The sequence below is a fragment of the Zalophus californianus genome, chromosome 13 (genome assembly GCF_009762305.2).
Source record: "Zalophus californianus isolate mZalCal1 chromosome 13, mZalCal1.pri.v2, whole genome shotgun sequence".
Lineage (NCBI taxonomy): Eukaryota > Metazoa > Chordata > Mammalia > Carnivora > Otariidae > Zalophus > Zalophus californianus.
In genome coordinates this window covers 9,311,616-9,323,639 of record NC_045607.1, presented here as the reverse complement: position 1 = coordinate 9,323,639, position 12,024 = coordinate 9,311,616, and the positions used below count along the sequence as shown (strand labels likewise).

Sequence of the window (12,024 nt, the reverse complement as noted above, 5' to 3'; positions counted from 1 at the left end):
AGAGCATGGAGGTCAGACTCTTCCCATTTGTGACCCTATTTAATCCCCAAAGACTCCCAGGAAGAAAAGTATTGTTTATCCCAATTCATAATTGAGAATATGGAGGCTCAACAGGGTTAGGTAATTTGCCAGTGAGGGATAGTTTAGTTTTGAACCCAGCTCTATCTGATTCCAAAATCCTTGCTTTAAACCCCCAAATTACACTGCCTCTTAGTTGGCCCAGTAAAGCCTGTGGGAAGAAAAACCAAGTGAAGAGGAGGGGCTTGGTGAAGCAGTGGTTTCTTCTGATACACCTTGGGCCCCTTGCCCTTTTGTTCCACCAGCGACTGGGACTGTCCGTAGGAGGGTGGGAGATGGAACTATGACTGAGCTCAGATCTCTCTTGTAGGCCCAACATGCTGGATCAGGTGGGAGAACTGCAGACCCAGAGAGAAAAGTACCGGGTCCAAATCAGTGGTAAAGCTAGGATTTGACCTAGCTGTATTTGCATCCGTGTGTGCGCGCATGTGTTTATGTGCGCCAGTTGGGTAGCAGTAGATGGCATGGCATAAAAGGCCAAGCTATGTGCCCAGCTGGTAAAGGTGGATTTAAGTCAGGCCCGCCAGAGTGGGTGGGGTACAGGAAGACTAATCCACTCCTATCTGGGTACCACTGTCCGCATCCAGCTAAGGAGGAATAGGTATGGATAAGCCAAAACTAGGACATGTCTACTTTAAGGGCTGCAGGAGGCAGTGTCCCTAGGGAATGTCTCTGCAGAGCCTCCCAGGGCAGGTACCCCTGAAGACAAGGGCATAGCTCTGTTCTAATAATCTTTTCCTGGAGGAAGGAGTCACTCTGACAGGAGGCAGAGCACCTGGAAGAAGAAGTTTGGGATGCTGTCCGCTCAATGACAACAGATAAGAGTAGATGTCCAGGGCCTGTCTTGAGAGGGATTCGGTAGCCATGGTCCAGGATACCCAATTTGCCATCCCGTCTGGCATCCTAGAAGGACCCCATCCGCATCAGCACCAAAACTTGGAAGTAAGCAGGATCTTGGGGGCAATAGGAAGGGGGGACTTGGGATACCGTGTCCCACTTGGCAGCTTGGTGAGGGTTGAGGAAGTTCCAAGAGCAGAGGGGTGCTGGAAGATTTAATGGGGACGGAAGACCTCACATTCTTTGTGGATGAAGGTGGTGTAGCTTAATGGGTCAGAGCTTGGATTCTGGAGTCAATTGCCTGGGTTTAAACCTCCATGAGCCTCAGTATCCTCTTCTGAAAAGTGGATATCATAATAGTACCCACCCCAAAGGAGTTATTGTGAGGGTGTAGAGAGGCATAATGTATCCTAAGCACTTGGCAAAATAAGCACCCAATTAATGGCAGCTAAAATAGTTTAATACACATGAAACTGGGAAGAAGAGGCTCAGGGCAGCTGCCTGGGCATCTGAAGATGCAGGCAGGGTTCTAATTGGGCTCTGCCTTTGGCTTGGGTAGAGAATAACTCAAAAGCAGGAGTGCTGTGGGGCTGAGTCCCACCTGCTGCCTCCCCTAAGTTGGTGCCAGCCTCTGAATGACTCGTGTGCTGAATGACTTGTGACACCAAGAACACCTAGTACTTTTACAGCCTTGCTATATGCCAAGTCCTGCCCTATACTCTTTATAATCATTCACTTATTTAATCCACACAACACCCACTATGATAGGTTATGTTTTATTATTTCACTTGAAGATGAGAATATTCAGGCATAGAGAGATTACTAACTTGTACAAAGACACACCTATAGTAAGTGGAAGAACTAGGATTTGAAAAAAAAGCAGTCTACCTCCCAAATCTTTGCCTTTGAAAACCACTAGAGTTTACTGCTTGTACCTGGCTATGCTGTCTGGGGCTGGGACAACTGATGAGTGGATCCACATGAAGTCTGGGGAAGGCTGTCAAGGAGACAGGGAACAGCCAACATAGCCCAGGGAGAACCCCAATTCTTTTCTACTGCAGTCATCCCTGAAGAAGACTTGTCTGGTATAAGTTGCCCATTGACTTATATTTCTTTCTTGTCAATCACTGAGTTTGTTGAAGCCAAGGACCCTGTCTGGTTAACCTTGTATTTTTTTTTTTTTTTTGATGTCTGATCCTATTTATTTGTCACTCTTAGAAAATCTCATTTTTGACTGGACTCAGACTTAGAGGTAGAAGCTCTCAGAGAGGACAGCCTCCGTCTCTTGGCAATCTGTTCCTGGCATTTTTCTTTGGCCTCCTTCATTCTCTTGGCTGAAAGTTAAGCATATTCTGCAGCCTCTTCCTTATTTTTCTTAGTGCGCTGCTTCTTCAAAGCAATACGCCGCCGTTTGTGCTGGAGGACACGTGGAGTAACAAGACGTTGAATCTTAGGCACTTTGGTTCTAGGTTTCTTACCTTTTTGTTTAGGGGCTTTCTCACAACATACTGACAGACATCATCTTCTTTAGAGAGATTGAAAAGTTTGGAGATTCTGCTGGCTCTTTTGGGCCCCAGGCGACGAGGCACAGTAGTATCAGTGAGTCCAGGAATATCCTTCTCCCCCTTTTTTTACAATGACCAAGTTGAGAACACTGAGATTGGCATCCACAATGCAACCCCGAACAGATTTGCACTTTCTCTCTCCAGTCCTCCTTGGTCTATAGCAGGAATGCCCCTTACTCAGCAGCAGGCAGACACCGCCACGGGTCAAGACACCCTGCTTCATGGGGAAGCCTTGTTTGTCATTGTCACCACTGATTCGGACCACATAATCCTTCCATTCTTCACCCGGAGTATCATCAGCAACTTCTGTGGCCATATGCTTCTCATAAAAGGTACGAAGTTTGCGTTCATTATCCACTTCAATGAGTTTCTGGCAGCCAGTAGCTGGGAAAGAGATGTTCAGCTTCATCCCGAAGCAGCCTACCGCCTCCGAGGTGCCACAAAAAAGAGCTAACCTTGTATGTCTTGTGCCTAATATAATGCTGGGCTCATAGTAGGTACTCAGTGAACAGTAATTTTTTACTGTTGTTTGTTGATGATACAACTCTTATTCACTACACTCTTTGAAATTAGAATTTGACCTTCCACCATGAAGACTTACACACGTGGTTTTAGAAAGGCTCAACCTATATATAGATGGGTTACGACCCACATATGAATCTCTCAGTCTTGGGTCTATGAAATAATTTCTGAGTTCATCCACTGCAAGATAGAGACTCCAGCAGAATCTTCCTTTTTCTGTGAGTCAAAAGTACTTTTATTGTGCCATATCCCCCTCAAAGACCTCCCTCCACCTTGAAAACTAGCTTGAATTTGTCCCCTACAGATGCCAATGTGGAGACAATCTTGTTCCGTAGGAATGATAATGGTCACTGCCATTTATGGAATACTTACTACTTTCCATAGTAGCTTCAGCTGAAGAGTCAAAGTGAGCAAGACTTCTCCTGGCAGTCTAACCAGCACTAGCTAGGATATAGAGAGCCACATCTCAGGATCTTTATTGTATGTATATATTTATTATTTAAGTAATCTCTACGCCCCACATGGGGCTTGAGCTCATGATCCCAAGATAAAGAGTCCCTTGCTCTTCCAACTGAGCCACCCAGCCACCTCAGATCTCAGGACCTTTAGTTTCTGATCTAGGGAGGTTTGAGATGGTCAAGTCTTGCTGAGGGTCAAAGGAGGCTTATGCCAGGCTCCATGGGGGCTGTGGGAAGGAAAGGTCCTGCCAATAGAAATGTGTAGGAGTATCTGTGTCTAAAAAACAATCTTAATGCTGAACCAGATATCCCAGTTGAGAAGCAGAAACCAAAGAAGCTAGGACACTGATTTTAGATTTATTCATCCATTCAGTAGATATTCATTGAGAGTTTCTTCTTTGCATAGTCTGGGGATGGACACATAAATCACTGGGGTTTACAGTCTAGACATGTGTGTGAATCCTGCTCCTCCTCCTCTAGCTGTGTGAACTTGGGTGAACCAGTAGCTTCTTTAATTTTCATCTGCAAAATTGAGATGATAGGAGCACCTGCCTCAGTGGTTTGTTGGAGAATAAGTGGAATAGTGTATGTTAAGGGCTTAGGACAGACCCTGGCACACCATTCATGCTCAATAAATGTGGGATAAAGAATTTCTCTTTAAAACATTTCTCAGGTCCTGGCCTGGGATGACCAATCCAGGGAAAGGGAGCTTGGAGATGCCCCCAGGGCAAATGAGCATGGCTGCCTCTGGACCACTCAATAGTCTCCTCTATAAGAATCTCTTCAGATTCAGAACTTCCACGGAATCAATAACTTTGATCTCCTTGTAGTCTCAATATCCAGATAAGTATCCCCCTGGACTTCCTGGTTATAATATGGAAGGAGTGAGCATGTGGTGCAGAAAACTGAAGAAAAAGCACAAGTCAGCACCACAGACAGAGAATTGATGCTGTCCGTGGTGCTGATAGCTTTCAGGCAGTCTCAGGAAGAGTGACCTCATGGGATGACTGCCCCAGCCTTCAAGAACTCCCCCTCTATGCTAAGAAAACGCGGCAGAAGCCACTTCCCACCATTTCTATAAGAAACTTGTATAAAATAATAATAGTAGGTAACCTCTTCTGAAAGCCAGACTCTTTCACTTAATCTTTACAATTACCTGTGAGGTAGGGACTTATTCTTAGAGTCCTATGATGCAGAAACAGAGGCACAAGTTAAGAAGTTTTCCCAAGTTCACAAAATTAATGAGTGGGCAGAGGTGAGGTTTAATCTCAGGCAGCCTGATGCTAGAGTCTTCTCTCTCAATACCACAAGACAACTCTTCTCAGAGTCAAGCTGAGAGAACAGTATGCTGACAGTTCATCAGCAAGAGGTCCCGCACAGATTTGTGGCCAGGACTGTACAATACCTTAGCACAACAAGCTGTGTGTTGTGGGACACTGTTTTATTGTTTTTTTCTTCCTCCAGAGGGGAAGCGAAGGAGAGGTGGGTCCTTGTCAGCTTTTTTCAGCTTCCTCTAGACCTTGTTTTGGAGCAAGTGGAAGTCAGTAAGTTGTGACAGTGAGGGCTTTCTTCACCTGCCCAGGGGATTTATGATCTTTCCTCTGCTTCTGTGTCTAGGTTAGTGGATAGACAACTGTAGAACTGATGAACTGTAGTTTCTCTTCCCTCCTCCCACTTCTCTCTCCACTGACCACTTGATTTCTAGGCTGAGTCCCCATTCTGGTTCAAGTTCCTGCTGATTTGGGACCAATTCCAAGACTAGCCTGGCTTCCTATGGTTGGAATCCTCCCATAGAAGGCTTCCAGGATCCTCCCCTCCCAGAACCTGGGAATCTGGGCTGGATTACTCTAATGTGGTATACATCTGGGAGGGCACCTGATGCTTCAAGTCAGCAGTACCGTGAGACCCTGCCCATCCAACGCCAGAGCACTTTAGACATGGGCTATAGTCAGATATGGTTTCATCCTTACCTATCCCTATGCCAGCTTGCCCTTGTTTCCTGCCAGGAGCTCCTGGAATGCTGGGAAGCTGAGGCTACACAAAATATGACTTTCCTTTCCCTCTGTCCCTATGGCCACCTCTGGAGGTTTGCCTTTGGGCACAAGGGTTGCCCTCCCCACCACTTCCTCCAATAGTTAGAAACAATTTTTAGAAAATCCCCAAAGGGTTTCATGATCCATTAACAGGCTGGAGGACAGACCCAGTAGTATACGTGTGTCTATTTTAGTGACTGTCAGAGATGTTTTGTATGTGATTACTTTTATGTATGTGAGATGTGACTCCCTATAGGGATAAATCTGTATGTTTTCCTTATGTGATTCTGTGTGTGTGTGTGTGAGAGAGAGAGAGAGAGAAAGAGAGAGAGAGAGAACACAAGAGTGTGCGCAAGCACACACTGGCTCCTTGGGTGAGACTCTATGTCATACCAAGGAATGAGTCTCAATCTCTCTCTCTTGCAATATGCATGTGTATGTGTGTAATCTGTGCCTAGGGTGTGTTTTTCTGAAAACTTGGAGTGTAGCTTTGGGTGTGATTGTGTGTCTGCTCACAAGATGAGGTACATCTATGTCCATCTATGCCTTGGCATGATCGTGTGCATGCATGTGGGCATTCCCATCATTTAAATGCCTGTCCCTCTGATTCATGGTATTGTGAGACGTAGATATGCCAGTGTGTGTGGGGTGTGATACTGACATTGTGCCAGAAACGAGCTCCCTTCACCTGACCAAGTTTCTGACTTTTCTCCTGAATGGCAAAGTTGTTTCTTTGAAACGCTTCCAGCACCTGGCTTAATAGACCTTCCTGTGAGCATATTCCCAGTTCCGCACTGCTCCCCAGTGACTGGGGACCTTTTGTCAAGCACATATGAAATTAAGTGAAATAAAAATCATATTAAAAATTATTACCATCTAACAGCCATTAGTCTGCACACTGCTGTCAGCCTGTGATGGATTCCTCACTTACTTCAATGAATGTTCTAACGACAGTGATAAAATCACTCAGAAAAAATAGAATAAACTGTTAACCCTCTCCCCATCGACACTTGTTTTTCTTTGAGAAAAATAAAATAAGGGATGTTGGTGGAAGGGGTTGAGCCATATGTGACTCTTTAGACTAAAATATGGGCAGGGTGTGGGGTTCTGGGCTTCCCCCGCTGAGTTTGAGGAGTGAATTTTGCTCTAGACTCTAGGCATCAGCTCTAGTTTCTGAGCTCTGGGCTGAGATGTGAGGTCTGATTTACACTCTGAGTTTTTCCTGAGTCTGGTGAGATAGGGCCTAATCCTTATATTTTAGACTTTAAACTAGATTAATTTATTTTAAAAGACTTATTTAGCATCTACTTCTGAAAGGAAGGCCCAGGTGAACAATAAGATGTTTTTGAACTGAGACAGTGGTGAGGGGATGGGAAGATAGGCAGCTAAGAAAGATGCTAGAAGAGATGGAATTGGCTAACAGGTTTTGTTTGCCCGGGAGAGAGTGAGGCATCATGGGGTGCCTATCAGAGAAGTGATGAGAGGTTGGAGGACATTATTCACTGAGATAGGGAACAAGTGGTCCTTCTTTAGTAGGAGGGAAGAGTTCAGTGTCAAGTTCACTGAGTTTGGGGAGCCTCTGGATACCACAGGCGGCTGTGGAGGAGGCTGCTGGACCTCTGCAGCCCCATAGATGGTTTGTGCTGGAGACAGATCTGGGTAACTGTGGCACTCAAGACGGGGGAAAAAACCAAGGGAGCTGATGAGACCATTCGGGGGTGTCTGGAGAGAGAAGAATCCCAGGGACAGTACCTTGAGTATAACCAGCCATTGAAAAAGTTCCAGGAGACAGAAAAGGAGTGGCAGGGAGGAGGGGAGTACAGGAAAATGTGATGTCACAGAGCTCAGGGAGAGAGAGTGTTTCAGAAACCAGTAAGTGGTTGCTAGAGTAAAATGTTGCAAAAAAAAAAAAAAAAAAATCAGATGGGAGTTGAAAAATGTTAGTGGTCCTAAGAAGGTCACTGGTGATTGGATTCAGAGGCATGAGAGGAGTGGGGGAGAAGTCAGACACTCATAGACATTCACATGCCTACTCTTCTTCCCAAAGAAATGGTCCCTGATACAGACGTTTTCTCTGAGTGGGGTGGCTGACAATCAGTTTACCCAAACACAGAGGGATGGATCTGCGGGTCTTATCACATGATCTGAGACCCGGGCTAACTTTGTTCCTGTCTGCTGGGCCCTGCCTTGGCCTATAGAGACAGGGTGTTGAGCTTTCTTGGTGTCACTTGGTGACACTCAGAGGAGAAGGCATGTGGAGCAGGGGCTCCTACCTCAGTCCTCAGGCCCCCAAAGTTTCACTGGTTCTGTTAGTTCCTCTGGAGGTGGGCTTGGGGCTCCTTGGGTGAGAGCATTGCCCACTTTTCCCCTTTTTTGCTTTATGGGGCTGGGATGGCATCTAACCTTTTGGATTCAGGTTAACCAAACCCATTCTATCTGGCTTGGGCTCAAAGGAGATTTTTTTTCTTCAGGGACCAGGGTGTTTTGCAAGAGCCCAAGGACAGGAAGTACAGCCCAAGGAAGGGTCCGAGAGCCACTGGGTCCCAGGAAAACTCACCCTCCATCTTTCTTCTCTGTCAGGAGCCAAATGGCCCCTGAGTTGAATATCTCTGTGTGCTTCTGTTTCATTCTCTCTGCACTTGGTTCTCCATGCCTGTGGACAAATGGGGCTGTTTAAGAATTCTGGATTTCCATGTTGCCTGGCAAACCTAGACTGCTATGTGTCCTTCTGTCCTGGGCATATGTCCCATGTTCCTGGGACTGAGAACCTGATTGGTCCAGGCTGGGTCAGGTGTTCATCTTTGGCCCAGTCAGCTATGGCTGGAGCCATCGTAATAATAACATTGATGACAAGGATGGCAATAATTACGATGATGTAATGATAACAGCCAATGTCCATTGAGTGCTTACTACACACTGTTTCAAGGGCTTTACATGTATAATTCCTCTATTTCACACAACATTCCTGTGACAGTCCTTGCGGTTATCGACCTCACTGTACAGATGAGGCACAGATAATTTTTTTTTAATTTTTTATTGTTATGTTAATCACCACACATCATTAGTTTTTGATGTAGTGTTCCATGATTCATTGTTTGTGCACAACACCCAGTGCTCCACGCAGAACGTGCCCTCTTTAATACCCATCACCAGGCTAACCCATCCCCCCACGCCCCTCCCCACAAGAACCCTCAGTTTGTTTTTCAGAGTCCATCATCTCTCATGGTTCGTCTCCCCCTCTGACTTACTCCCCTTCATTCTTCCCCTCCTGCTATCTTCTTCTTCTTTTTTCTTAACATATATTGCATTATTTGTTTCAGAAGTACTGATCTGTGATTCAACAGTCTTGCACAATTCACAGCGCTCACCATAGCACATACACTCCCCAATGTCTGTCACCCAGCCACCCCATCCCTCCCACCCCCACCCCTACTCCAGCAACCCTCAGTTTGTTTCCTGAGGTTAGAAATTCCTCATATCAGCGAGGTAACATGATACATGTCTTTCTCTGATTGACTTATTTCACTCAGCATAACACCCTCCAGTTCCATCCACGTCGTTGCAAATGGCAAGATCTCATTTTTTGATGACTGCATAATATTCCATTGTGTATATATACCACATCTTCTTTATCCATTCATCTGTCGATGGACATCTTGGCTCTTTCCACAGTTTGGCTATTGTGGACATTGCTGCCATAAACACTGGGGTGCACGTACCCCTTCGGATCCCTACTTTTGTATCTTTGGGGTAAATACCCAGTAGTGCAATTGCTGGATCATATGGTAGCTCTATTTTCAACTGTTTGAGGAACCTCCATACTGTTTTCCAGAGGGGTTGCACCAGCTTGCATTCCCACCAACAGTGTAGGAGGGTTCCCCTTTCTCCGCATCCCCGCCAACATCTGTCGTTTCCTGACTTGTTAATTTTAGCCATTCTGACTGGTGTGAGGTGGTATCTCATGGAGGTTTTGATTTGGATTTCCCTGATGCCGAGCGATGTGGAGCACTTTTTCATGTGTCTGTTGGCCATTTGGATGTCTTCTTTGGAAAAATGTCTGTTCATGTCTTCTGCCCATTTCTTGATTGGATTATTTGTTCTTTGGGTGTTGAGTTTGATAAGTTCTTTATAGATTTTGGATACTAGCCCTTTAGCTGATATGTCATTTGCAAATATTTTCTCCCATTCTGTCAGTTGTCTTTTGGTTTTGTGGACTGTTTCTTTTGCTGTGCAAAAGCTTTTTATCTTGATGAAATCCCAATAGTTCATTTTTGCCCTGGCTTCCCTTGCCTTTGGCGATGTTTCTAGGACGAAGTTGCTGCGGCTGAGGTCGAAGAGGTTGCTGCCTGTGTTCTCCTTTAGGATTTTGATGGACTCCTGTCTCACGTTTAGGTCTTTCAACCATTTGGAGTCTATTTTTGTGTGTGGTGTAGGGAAATGGTCCAGTTTCATTCTTCTGCATGTGGCTGTCCAATTTTCCCAACACCGTTTGTTGAAGAGACTGTCTTTTTGCCATTGGACGTTCTTTCCTGCTTTGTCAAAGATGAGTTGACCATAGAGTTGAGGGTCCATTTCTGGGCTCTCGATTCTGTTCCACTGATCTATGTGTCTGTTTTTGTGCCAGTACCATACTGTCTTGATGATGACAGCTTTGTAATAGAGCTGGAGGTCCGGAATTGTGATGCCGCCAGCTTTGCTTTTCTTTTTCAATATTCCTCTAGCTATTCGGGGTCTCTTCTGGTTCCATACAAATTTTAGGATTATTTGTTCCATTTCTTTGAAAAAAGTGGATGGTATTTTGATGGGGATTGCACTGAATGTGTAGATTGCTCTAGGTAGCATTGACATCTTCACAATGTTTGTTCTTCCAATCCATGAGCATGGAACGTTTTTCCATTTCTTTGTGTCTTCTTCAATTTCTTTCATGAGTGTTTTATAGTTTTCTGAGTACAGATCCTTTGCCTCTTTGATTAAATTTATTCCTAGGTATCTTATGGTTTTGGGTGCAATTATAAATGGGATCGACTCCTTGATTTGTCTCTCTTCTGTCTTGTTGTTGGTCTATAGGAATGCCACTGATTTCTGTGCATTGATTTTATATCCTGCTACTTTACTGAATTCCTGTATGAGTTCTAGCAGTTTTGGGGTGGAGTCTTTTGGGTTTTCCACATACGGTATCATATCATCTGCAAAGGTGAGAGTTTGACTTCCTCTTTGCTGATTTGGATGCCTTTGATTTCTTTTTGTTGTCTGATTGCTGTGGCTAGGACTTCTAATACTATGTTGAATAGCAGTGGTGAGAGTGGACATCCCTGCCACGTTCCTGACCTTAGGGGAAAAGCTCTCAGCTTTTCCCCATTGAGACTGATATTCGCTGTAGGTTTTTCATAGATGGCATTTATGATCTTGAGGTATGTATCCTCTATCCCTATACTCGGAAGAGCTTTGATCAAGAAAGGATGCTGTACTTTGTCAAATGCTTTTTCTGCATCTATTGAGAGGATCATATGACTCTTGTTCTTTCTTTTGTTAATGTATTTTATCACGTTGATTGATTTGCGGATGTTGAACCAGCCTTGCAGCCCAGGGATAAATCCCACTTGGTCATGGTGAATAATCCTTTTAATGTACTGTTGGATCCTATTGGCTAGTATTTTGGTGAGAATTTTTGCATCCATGTTCATCAAGGGTATTGGTCTGTAATTCTCCTTTTTGATGGGGTCTTTGTCTGCTTTTGGGATCAAGGTAATGGTGGCCTCATAAAATGAGTTTGGAAGTTTTCCTTCCATTTCTATTTTTTGGAACAGTTTCGGGAGAATAGGTATTAATTCTTCTTGAAATGTCTGATAGAATTCCCCTGGGAAGCCATCTGGCCCTGGGCTTTTGTTTGTTGGGAGATTTTTGATGACTGCTTCAATTTCCTTAGTGGTTATAGGTCTGTTCAGGTTTTCTATTTCTTCCTGGTTCAGTTTTGGTAGTTGATACATCTCTAGGAATGCACCCATTTCTTCCAGGTTATCTAATTTGCTGGCATAGAGTTGCTCATAATATGTTCTTAGAATTGTTTGTATTTCTTTGGTGTTGGTTGTGATCTCTCCTCTTTCATTCATGATTTTGTTGATTTGGGTCATTTCTCTTTTCTTTTTGATCAGTCTCGCCAGCGGTTTATCAACCTTGTTAATTCTTTCAAAGAACCAGCTCCTAGTTTCGTTGATCTGTTCTACTGTTCTTTTCATTTCTAGTTCATTGATTTCTGCTCTGATCTTTATTATTTCTCTTGTCCTGCTGGTTTTAGGCTTTCTTTGCTGTTCTTTCTCTAGCTCCTTTAGGTGTAGGGTTAGGTTGTGTATTTGAGACCTTTCTTGTTTCTCGAGAAAGGCTTGTATTGCTATATACTTTCCTCTCAGGACTGCCTTTGCTGTATCCCAAAGATTTTGAACAGTTGTGTTTTCATTTTCATTGGTTTCCATGATTTTTTAAAATTCTTCTTTAATTTCCTGGTTGACCCATTCATTCCTTAGTAGGATGCTC

The 12,024-nt window shown here is 44.3% G+C and overlaps 1 pseudogene; it reads right to left on the bottom strand.

The window, feature by feature from the left end:
* Nucleotides 1-2,139: 2,139 nt before the first annotated feature.
* On the bottom strand, nt 2,140-2,889 carry LOC113934832 (annotated as a pseudogene).
* Between the last annotated feature and the right edge of the window lie 9,135 nt (nt 2,890-12,024).